This window comes from Salvelinus fontinalis, chromosome 32 (assembly GCF_029448725.1).
Source record: "Salvelinus fontinalis isolate EN_2023a chromosome 32, ASM2944872v1, whole genome shotgun sequence".
Classification (NCBI taxonomy): Eukaryota; Metazoa; Chordata; class Actinopteri; order Salmoniformes; family Salmonidae; genus Salvelinus; species Salvelinus fontinalis.
Genome location: NC_074696.1, coordinates 20,023,391 through 20,035,455, shown reverse-complemented (window position 1 = coordinate 20,035,455; position 12,065 = coordinate 20,023,391). Strand labels below are relative to the sequence as shown.

The following is a 12,065-nucleotide window of genomic DNA, read 5'->3' as shown; positions in this document are numbered from 1 at the left end:
CACCATAGCCTCATCGCACAACCAACTTATAGACATTCCACAGTTATTATAACCCATAACAACTGCAAATCAGAGGGATGCAGTGCCCTAGAACCAGCTGCTCAACAACTTCCAGAGTCCATTGCCGGCTGCCTGTCTGCCTCATATTGTATGGAGTCATGAGGGTAGAACACTGAACAAGCACAACACACCCTGGTTTCATCTCACCTGGGTAGTATTATTCACCTGTGCTGAGACAGCCAGACAAACAAACACATGCACGCAAGCAAACACACACACACACACACACACACACACACACACACACACACACACACACACGCATAGACGCACACACCACACACTCTCTTTTCTCTCTCACCTCTCTTCACATACAGACAAATAGGATCAGCTGAACTTTGAAACATTGCTTCACAACCCACTAGGTAACTCAATCACTCAGTCAGAATCAGTCTAAAAGCATTTCAATGGAGTGAGATATTTCTAGAGAGTTCTAAGAGTGTGTCATGGAGTCCTTGAGTTCTGTTTACTTTTATTCTCATCTCAAGGATACACTAAAAAAAGCTACCATTTATTTTACAGGTGTCACACAAACCTACCTTGGTATAAAACAGGAGACACAGTACAAAAACAAAATGAGCAATAATCTTAGTATCTAGAATACATAACAAGATGTACACTACACTTTCAGACATTTTTATGTCACTTGTTCCACATATCAAGTCTAATTTCGTAGTATTATATGTGGGTTAAATAATTGTTTTTTTTATTAAACCTTTATTTAACTAGAAAACTAGTCAAACTCTGAAAACAAACTTTCCTAAGAATCTGATTAGGAAGCCTGAACATAACTAAAACTAGTCACAGTAAATGCTAATTACAATCACATTATAACAAAACTAGCATAGCCAAGGAAATCTAACTAGCTTTATTTATTTTGTTGTTTACCATCAAAACTATTTCCAAAATGTTTGTTAAAAAATGTTGATAATAATGTGAATCCTGGACCTGTCTGATCTGGTTCAGAGAGAGGGAAAGAGGTAATCCATTTTACCTTGTATGTGTGTTCTGTGGAAATCTCTCTTCTTGTTTGTAATCCAATAGAAAAACCCAGTCCTGTAAAAGATGATATTATTTTCTGCTGCTTTCTCGGTAATTCATACACAGAGAGAAAGTTTGTCTCCCTTTCTCCCTCACTCTCTTCTCATTCACTGCACTGTCAGGCTAAACAACGGAGTTATATATACTGCACAGCCGCTAAGTATGAACAAACCACTCCTCCCACTCCCTCCTTCACACTCTCTCTGCCCTATCCCCCTCACTCCTAGCCTAATCCTTCTTTTCTCTCTCTCTCTCTCTTGAATAAACCTAAAACAGTTATTTTCAAAAGCAACTGCCATTTAGCTCTTTCTTTCTATTTTGTCCCTATGATTTAGCTTTTTTAGTTTGTGACATCACCACGGGGTCATCCACTTGTTTCCCTTTGGCACAGTGACCACCTCGCTACCCCCTAGTGGTCACTAGAAAAACTTGAAAGGGTGGTTTGAAAAGACTCACCTGTACCGTGGTTAGCACAGCTGCAGTAAAAACAGTAGCATTACTGTTACAAAATTATTCCACTGCTCTGTCGTTCGCTAAACTAACGTCCGTTGGCATGGTGTAGCGTTTGGTCAGAGCAAGGAGTCTGGGTAGCCAGGCAAAATGAACACACCTTTACAATATGTCCACTATCTAAATGGTTTACTTTTCATCTCTTCTCTATAGTAGTTCCTAGGTAGCTTCGTCACCCCAAAACATCACTGATCCAAAAATCTGTCCCCAGCTTGAGATGGGTGGAGCAGAGGTCTGTCAGTGAAGACGGTATATTGGAGGTGACAAAGGATCAGACAGAGAGAGGAGAGAGAGAGAGAGAGATCTCCAGACACACAGATGTTTCCGTAGTTGCCGCCTAGTGTAACCAATAAGTATTGTTAAAGACACAATCAATACCACACACAGCAGGGGGAGAGGGCTATCCCCGATAGAGTGATAACACAAGTTAGAGGCAGTGCCACGAAAACTGAATTCAAAGAAAGGTAAACTGATAAAAGAAAAAACGTATGTTGAAACTGCAATTTCAACACACAAGGAATGTCCCAACCCACTTTTCTAAATAAACAGTACACTACTAGATACAGTGCCTTGCAAAAATATTAATTCCATTTGGCGTTTTTCCTATTTTGTTGCATTACAACCTGCCATTTAAATAGATTTTTATTTGGATTTCATGTAATGGACACACACACAAAATAGTCCAAACTGTTTCAAAAAATTCTAAATTAAATATAAATGGAAAAGTGGTGCGTGCATATGTATTCACCCCCTTTGCTATATAACCCCTAAATAAGATCTGGTGCAAACAATTACCTTCAGAAGTCACATAATTAGTTAAACAAAGTCCACCTGTGTGCAATCTAAGTGTCACATGATCTGTCACATGATCTCTGTATATATACACCTGTTCTGAAAGGCCCCAGAGTTTGCAACACCACTAAGCAAGGGGCACCACCAAGCAAGTGACACCATGAAGACCAAGGAGCTCTCCAAACAGGTCAGGGATAAAGTTGTGGAGAAGTACAGATCAGGGTTGGGTTATAAAAAAATATCAGAAACTTTGAACATCCCACGGAGCAACATTAAATCCATTATAAAAAAATGGAAAGAATATGGCACCACAACAAACCTGCCAAGAGAAGGCCACCTACCAAAACTCACAGACCAGGCAAGGAGGGCATTAATCAGAGGCAACAAGGAGACCAAAGATAACCCTGAAGGATCTGCAAAGCACCACAATTGAGATTGGAGTATCTGTCCATAGGACCACTTTAAGCCATACACTCCACAGGGCTGGGCTTTATGGAAGAGTGGCCAAAAAAAGCCATTGCTTAGAGAAAAAAATAAGCAAACACGTTTGGTGTTCGCCAATAGGCATGTGGGAGACTCCCCAAACGTGGAAGATGGTACTCTGGTCAGATGAGACTAAAATGTAGCTTTTTGGCCATCAAGGAAAACACAATGTCTGGCGCAAGTCATCTATGTCAAATGTCACATTTTCAACCTGTTCAATGTGTCAGTCATCAGGGGTCTAGTAAATTATCCATATATCAGGAGTTTTGTTTCCAGTGAACACTGATTCATACCCAGTCACACTTATGCATTTCTCTATAATATGGGGTCGCAGTGAGTCATCAATGTAATACAATACAGTAGTGACATTCTTTCAGTAAAGGAGAGTGATTGTAGCCACACGTGAGGGCCCGGGTGTGTCCCAAGGGGCCTCCGATAACCTCCCCCGAATTAGGCCCCTGAATCAGAGGAGGAAGTCACACGATTGGTGTGATTCACAAAATATGCGTCAGCAGAGGAACCGAGGAGGAATCACTGAATGTACAAACAAGACGAGTTGTGAAAGGGGGAGCTATACGTTTCACAAGACTTTCGTTTGTGTGTGTGTGTGTGTGTGTGTGTGTGTGTGTGTGTGTGTGTGTGTGTGTGTGTGTGTGTGTGTGTGTGTGTGTGTGTGTGTGTCTTTGCATCCCACACTAAAACTAAAACTGCTTGATTTTGTTGAATTGAATGGAAAAACAGCAGAGGAGATTGCAGGTGAGGTCCTGGTGGTCATCTAAAAATGTAACCTGGAAAACATTCTCTGCCGACAACAAATAACAACTTTGGAGGACTGAATAGCCTGGGGAGGGTCAATGTCCATACCAAAGTTAAAAATGCTCTGCAGCGGGAGGTGATTGGCTTAGGTTGTCCTGCCCGCATCATTCATAACACGGCCAGAAAAGCTTTGGATATGATGTTGAGTACCTGCTCACAAAGATATTTGGATATGTTCATATTTTCACCGTCAGAGTAGAAAGACTGAGGGGCTTTTGTGAGTTTGTTGGCCAGGAGTACCATAACATTTTAGTACACAGCCATGTTCGCTGGATGTCCACAGCTGGATGTCCATGCTCCCTGCTCTAGAAAGAATGATGGAAATGTATGTGCCATTGAAATCCTTTTTTATTTCTGAAGACAAATGCCCTGTTGTCCTGTGAACAATGTTCGAAGATCCACTGACTGAACTTTAGCTGGCCTTTGTCCATGGAAACTTGACCGTATTCAGTGACACGATCAAGATGCTTGAAGGCCAGGACCGCTGTGCTGTGGAGTCAGCTGCAATTCTGAGAAACATTGAGGCAATATTCACTGCAAGACGTGATGACAACTTCATTCCAGTTTTGGTCAGACGACTTCTGAGAGAGCTGGAGGAAAATGGAGCCATGTCTAAAGAGAGCTTTCTCAAAACATCACAATCATTCTTCACTATGGCTGTGAACTACTTGCAAGCATGGGGAAAGCACACAGATAATCTAAAAGATTTACATTGTCTCCTTTTAAAAAGGCAAGCTCTGCGTGAAGAGAGAAGGCAGCAGGCACACTGCAGGAAAAATGTCCCAATGTGACCATCAATGAGGATGCATTGTGTGACGAGGTTACTGGCCTGCAAGAGTTCCTAAAGGGGGATCGCTTGAAGAATGGAAAACATCTGAGACACCGCTTAGTCAGAGATGGAGCACGGTGGTTACCCACTTCAAAGAGAATGACATCCCACACACTAACCTGGCTAGCTTAGCGTCTGTTGTCATGTGCTTACCTGGAAGTAATGCACCAGTCGAGAGTGTTCTCCCAAATGAATGATTTATGGACAGCAGCAAGAAATAGGTTCACTGTTCCTGCCATCAAGGCCATGCTTATTGTGAAGACAAACTTCAACCTCCCCTGCCAGGAGTTCGTGGAGAAGCTGGCCAAAGACAGAGCAATCCTGAAGAAAATACATTCTTCTGAGAAATATACCGATTAGGGAGGTATAAGTATATTATGTATTTACCAATCTCATCATCGTCTTATTTCTTTATTATGTTGGTAAGTATTTCACATATACTGTTGTCTGTTTTTTCAATATTGCTCATGTTCTCTTCTGCTCTTATTCTACCAGGACCACTGAATGGCTGTTCAGGTTGGACAGTTCTGTCTCGTCTGTAGCGTTTCTGTAATATAGTTGTTTTCTCTGTCTATCACAGTGTGCCTGTTAGACTAAATACATGAAACCGGAAATGTCCCCCTTTTTTATTTCATAGATAATATAACATTGGCTATTTTAATTATATATTGACCACCGAACTGGAAATGTCCCCGGTTTTCATTTCAGAAACGACTCTGCAACCTCTTCCTAGCTTCTTAGCATAACAAATTAGTAGCTAGAATTTATACGACTTCGGGCGTGTTCTTAAATTCAATCTGGAGTGCCAGAGTGTGCTCTGAGTGTTTGTAGATTCAGAGCATTGTCAGATTGTCTGTTTGTACATTCAGAGTGTTTCGCTCTCGGGGCGTTCAGAGCGCACACTGGACGCTCTGGCCGAGGAGTAGGGTGCATTAGTAAATTCAATCTGGAGGAGTAGGGTGCATTAGTAAATTCAATCTGGAGGAGTAGGGTGCATTAGTAAATTCAATCTGGAGGAGTAGGGTGCATTAGTAAATTCAATCTGGAGGAGTAGGGTGCATTAGTAAATTCAATCTGGAGGAGTAGGGTGCATTAGTAAATTCAATCTGGAGTGCCAGAGTGCACTAAGAGCGCCTTCTGGGTGTTCGTAAATTCAGAGCGTTGTCAGATTGTCCGTTAGTAAATTCAGAGTGTTTAGCTCTCGGACACACTGGCCGAGGAGTAGGGTTGATCCAAGCGTTCTGACCTCACAACGGCAGTCAAACACCCAAGCTAACTGGTTAATATACTGGCAAGTTTGATGTATTAGTAGCCAACTAACATTAGGTAGCTCAAATCAAATTGTATTTGTCTCGTACATGTGTTTAGCAGATGTTATTGCGGGTGTAGCGAAATGCTTGTGTTTCTAGCTCCAACAGTGCAGTAATATCTAACAAGTAATATCTAACAATACACACAATCTAAAGTAAAGGAATGGAATTAAGAATATATAAATATTTGGATGAGCAATGTCAGTGCGGCATAGACTAAGATACAGTAGAATAGGATAGAATACAGTATATGCAAAATATGTAAACATTATTAAAGTGACTAGTGATCCAATTATGAAAGTGGCCAGGGATTTCAAGTCCATGTATATAGGGTAGCAGCTTCTAATGTGCTAGTGATGGCTATTTAACAGTCTGATGGCCTTCAGATAGAAGTCTATCGGTCCCAGCTTTGATGCACCTGTACTGACCTCGCCTTCTGGATGATAGTGGGGTGAACAGGCAGTGGCTCGGGTGGTTGTTGTCCTTGATTATCTTTTGGGCCTTCCTGTGACATTGGGTGCTGTAGGTGTCCTGAAGGGCAGGTAGTTTGCCCCCGGTGATGCGTTGGGCAGACCGCACCACCCTCTGGAGAGCCTTGCTGTTGCAGGGGGTGCAGTTGCCATACCAGGCGATGATACAGCCCAACAGGATGCTCTCAATTGTAAATCTGCAAAAGTTTGAGGATTTTAGGTGCCGAGCCACATTTTTTTCAGCCTCCTGAGGTTGAAGAGGTGCTGTTGCGCCTTCTTCACCACACTGTCTGTGTGGGTGGACCATTTCAGCTTGTCAGTGATGTGTACGCTGAAGAACTTGAAGCTTTCTATCTTCTCCACTGCAGTCCCAACAATGTGGATGGGGGTGCTCTCTCTGCTGTTTCCTGAAGTCCACGATCAGTTCCTTTGTTTTGTTGACGTTGGGTGAGAGGTTATTTTCCTGGCACCACACTCCCAGGGCCCTCACTTCCTCCCTGTAGGCCGTCTCATTGTTGGTAATCAGGCATTCTACTGTTGTGTCATCTGCAAACTTGATGATTGCGTTGGAGGCGTGCGTGGCCCCCAGTGTTGCGGATCAGCGAAGTGGAGTTGTTGTTTCTTATCTTCACCACCTGGGGTCGGCCCATCAGGAAGTCCAAGACCCAGTTGCAAAGGGCAGGGTTCAGACCCAGGGCTTTGAGCTTAATGATGAGTTTGGAAGGTACTATGGTGTTGAATGCTGAGCTATAGCCAATGAACAGCATTCTAACATAGGTATTCCTCTTGTCCAGATGGGATAGGGCAGTGTGCAGTGTGATGGTGATTGCATCGTCTGTGGATCTATTGGCGCGGTAAACAAATTGCAGTTGGTCTAGGGTTTCAGGTAAGGTAAGGTAGAGGTGATATGATACTTCATGATGACAGAAGTGAGTGCTATGGGGCAATAGTAATTTTGTTCAGTTACCTTTGCTTTCTTGGGTACAGGAACAATGGTGGACATCTTGAAGCATGTGGGGACAACAGACTGGGATAGGGAGAGATTGAATATGTCGGTAAACTCTCCAGCCAGCTGGTCTGCGCGTGCTCTGAGGACACGGCTAGGGATGCCGTCTGATAGACTTCCTGATAGACAAATACACTGATACGGTGAATGAGTTTATGTTGTTCTCGGAGGCTATCCAGAACATATCCCAGTCCGCGTGATCAAAACAATCTTGAAGCATGGATTCTGATTGGTCAGACCAGCGTTGAATAGTCCTTAGTGCGGGTACTTCCCGTTTGAGTTTCTGCCTTTAGGAAGGGAGGAGCAAAATGGAGTAGTGATCAGACTTACCGAAGGGTTGGTGGGGAAGGGTTTTGTGGGAATCCCAGAAGTTGGAGTAGCAGTGGTCAAGTGTTATAGCAGCCCGTGTAATACAGTCAATGTGTTGATAGAACTTCAGTAACGTTTTCCTCAAATTTGCTTTGTTAAAATCCCCAGCTACAATTAATGCGGCCTCAGAATATGTGGTTTCCAGGTTGCATAAAGTCCAGTGAAGTTCTTCGAGGGCCGTTGTGGTATCGGCTTGAGGAGGAATATACACAGCTGTGACAATAACCAAAGAGAATTCTCTTGGGAGGTAATACGGTCGTCATTTGATTGTGAGGTATTCTAGGTCAGGTGAACAAAAGGACTTGAGTTCCTGTAGGTTATCACAATCACACCATGAGTTGTTAATCATGAAACATACACCTCCGCCCTTCTACTTCCTGAAGAGATATATATTCCTGTCTGCGCAATGAACTGAGAACTCAACTGGCTGTACGAACACAGACAGTATATCCAGAGAGAGCCATGTTTCCGTGAAACAGAGTATGTTACAATCCATGATGTCTCTCTGCAAGGAAATCCTCTCACTGAGCTCGTCAACTTTATAATTCAGAGACTGAACATTAGTGAGTAATATACTCGGAAGCGGTGGGTGGTGTGCACGCATCCTGAGTCGGAATAAAAGTCCACTCGGAGTACCTCTTTTCCGCCGGCGGTGTTTTGGAACAGCGAACAAAGGAGACGATTTGGGAAAGTCATATTCCTGGTCATAATGCAGGGAACGCTGGTCAGTTACCGCTGCTCTGATATCCAAAAGTTCTTCCCGGCTTAATGTAATAACACAAAACATTTCCTGGCCTGATAATGTAAGTAACACACAAAAAAACTAAATATTGCAAAGTTTCCTAAGAGCTAGATGCACGGCAGCCCTATCCTTCAGCTCCATTTAATCTAACATTTTAGCTAAAATACCTAGCTAACATACCGGTACATACTGCTGTAATGATATGTCATGTGGTTCATAAGGATAGCGTAGCTAACAAATTGTCAGCCAGCATAATGTGTAAGGTAACTTGTTTGAAAAGTCTTTACTTTATTACATTGCTCAGCATTTTTGTAACATTTGTCATAATTAGTTAAAGCGATGAATTTGTATCCGCTCTCGTTGGACTTCGGCTGCATATTTTCCTCCATTTTCTTGAAATCTGAAAACAATGTGAAGCCAGGCCCATTTTTGGAAGAATTGCATTATGGGCCCGAAAATCACGGAAATAGTGTCCACTGCTTGTATACTTCCTATTTTGGCTAATGTAGTATGACATCCGGGACATTTTGGCATACTAACTATATCCGTACTATGACCAATAAGCATACTATTTACTCAATTTCCATCACAAATCGTACAGTTTTATTCATTTATTTTTTATTAACCTTCATTTAACTAGGCAAGTATTTTCAATGACGGCCTAGGAACAGTGGGTTAACTGCCTTGTTCAGGGGCAGAACGACAGATTTTGACCTTCTCAACTCTGGGATTCGATCTGGCAACCTTTCGGTTACTAGTCCAACGCTCTAACCAATAGGCTACCTGCCGACCCCAAATGTCCCAAATGGCACCATATTCTTTATATAGTGCACTCCATTCCTCTGGTGTATTATATCTAATGCCAGGAACATGAACTCTCTTTTTATCTCTCTCTTTACCTCTCTGTCTCCCTCCTTATCCATTGAACCACACCTGGCTTTGATAGCAGGCTGATGTAGAGCCACAGACAAAACACCTCGATCACTCTGTCTCCATATGAAGGGCAGATAGTGAGGGTGTCGGAGATAGTGAAGGTGCTGTACAGGACATGTTAGATATTTACTTATGTTAGATATTTACTTCACAGCTCTCTCTTTCATCTTATATGTCAGAAAATGGAGGAACAACTTAATCGTTTAAAACCAGTACTTTTACTGATTCCTTTACTTAGCCTACTAACCCTGACAAGATCACAGAACATTCAGCAAACTCTCTCAGAACAATCCTCTGTCACCTTTGCCTCTCACATGTCTCATGTGTCTGACATACTATTTCCATTGATTGAGGAACCACAGATTGCTACCTCCTCTGTCAGCAAGAAACCAAAGTGGTGAGTGTGAATCAGCCTCTGCTTTGCTAAAGAGAAAATATCCCTAGATCAGCTGTATCTGTCTATAGAATTCCATGTGACACTATCCTGGCATATGTTTAAAGGGACTTTAAAAATGACTTGTGAATGAGATAGTAATTACTGTGTAACAAAAAAAATGACAGTTTATTGTCCCAACACTGTAATGGCAGACAGGCCCCGTACACACACTCCCTCAAGGTATTTTTGGGTCTGTCGGACTCTATTGGTCATCTAAGTGCAAGCAGACTCATACTCTCCTTTCTCCCATCACTCAGAACGGGGAATGGGAGGACTCCACACACACACACACACACACACACACACACACACACACACACACACACACACCACACACCCCACACCCCACACACCACACACACCCCCCCTGCCCTGCCCTGCCCTGCTACACCAACCTCTCCCTCCCATAACAATCAGATCCATTCAAGCAGTTTTATTTGTCTGCATAGAGTAACTCATGCAACACTCAACATAGTTCTAACGTACAAAACACGACTACAATAACAGCAGCATCCCTACATTTTGACATGTTCAAACGTTTCAACCAGTGTGACTGGAAGACTGGTCAACCATCAGTTGTTGAAGGTAGAATGTGACCAAACTAAATATAAAGGCTTTTCTCTTTTCACTCTGAATTTCCCTTATATTACAGTTAATGGATAGGTGCCAGAGATTAACTCATTCATTCTGTGTGTGTTTAAAAGTATTTTCCTGTCCTATGTTTTGTGAGAGCAGTACAATACAGACTCATAGTACCAGAAAATATATTGTCTGGCGTGTAGAGACCTGCTGCTCGTTTGATATTACCTTCATGTTTGATCACAGCACTCAGGCTTCAAGTCTCTGATTACACTTAGTCTCTATGGCAGGCAGCTCCTTCATTTTGTTGTAATGCGCTTTGTTGATGCCAGTGGTGGAAAAAGTACCCAAGTCACCCAGTAAAATTCTACTTGAGTAAAAGTAAAAAATTATTTGGTTTTACATGTAAATATACTTAAGTATCAAAAGTAAATGTAATTGCTAAAATATACTTAAGTATCAAAAGTGAAAGTAAAAGTATAAATAATTTCAAATTCCTTATTTTAAGCAAAGCCAAATAAGATGCAGTAGGGATGAACAGGAATTTCTCTTTAAGAGTGTGAATTAGACCATTTTCCTGTCCTCCTAAGCTTTCAAAATGTAACGAGTACTTTTGGGTATGGAGTAGAAAGTACATTATTTTCTTTAGGAATGTAGTGGAGTAAAAGTAGTCAAAAATATAAATAGTAAAGTACAGGGAGAAAAAAAACTACTAAAGTATTTTTTACTTAAGTACTTTACACCACTGGTTGATACTGTATGTGTGTGTGTGTGGTAATGGTTTGTTGACGCTGTGAGCGGGAGAGCACTTTCTGCCTTGGGGTTTGGCTATATTGCAATTACACAACAACATAATGCTCAGCCACAATAACCAAAGTGAATACAAACTACACGGTCTACGTTTTCTGTGGACACCAATGTAATGTACAGTGCTTTGAATGTGTGAAAAGAGCTACATGAATCACATGTAATTCAATACACAACATTGAGTCTTGAAGACAGATGGTTGGTCCCTTTTGGGGAGAGAAGGGATGTTTTAACTTTAAGAGGGAAGTGGGACAAAAAATGAACTCCTATGATGACAGAAGAGGAGTGGCCAGATACATGTATGTTCTGGTGACTCAGTGTGTCTACAGGGAAGGAAGAAGACAGTCTCCTCCCGTCTCCTCCTTCAGCCACCCTGTCCCCTAAGGATGTCATCCTTTCATCTTTGGATGAGTATTGAAAGAGTGGGTCTCAGGTGGCTCACACCAGCCCTCTCCTCCCTCCATCCACTCCTCCACAGGGACTGACCCAGCCTTGGTGGTCTGTCACACCATCGCTCAATACCTGTCATCTACTCATCCTCCCTCCCCTCACTGGAGTCCAAAACATCCCACTTCACTAGACTCCTGAGAGCATCCCCATGTCTCAATCTTGTAAATCTTTCTCAGATACGTATGTTGTCATAAAGGCGGAATAACTCACCGGCTGTTACTTACTTTTGCACACTGCGTGATGTATGTAAAATGTCTCAAACTCTCAGGCTAAGTAAGTTAAATATTATGAGTAAACATCAGAGTCAAACTTTTCACTTTCTTTTTGTGTAATTTTACCCTCTTCTTAACACCTCCGAAAGCTAGCCGCATCAATGTGTCGAAGAATGAAAGCCCCCCCGGCCCCCCAGCCAAACCCTCCCCTAACCCAGAC

General features: G+C 42.3%; 1 protein-coding gene across 2 annotated transcripts in view; it reads right to left on the bottom strand.

Moving 5' to 3' along the window:
- LOC129830866 (tubulointerstitial nephritis antigen-like) overlaps positions 1-1,243 on the bottom strand; it is a 77,296-nt gene extending 76,053 nt beyond the window's left edge. Inside the window, exon 1 of one of the 2 annotated variants that reach the window (XM_055893676.1) lies at positions 1,055-1,243. The gene's annotated coding sequence lies outside the window, so the exon portion shown is untranslated. The remainder of the gene's footprint in view (positions 1-1,054) is intronic. The other variant, XM_055893675.1, reaches the window with a different exon arrangement.
- Positions 1,244-12,065: the final 10,822 nt, after the last annotated feature.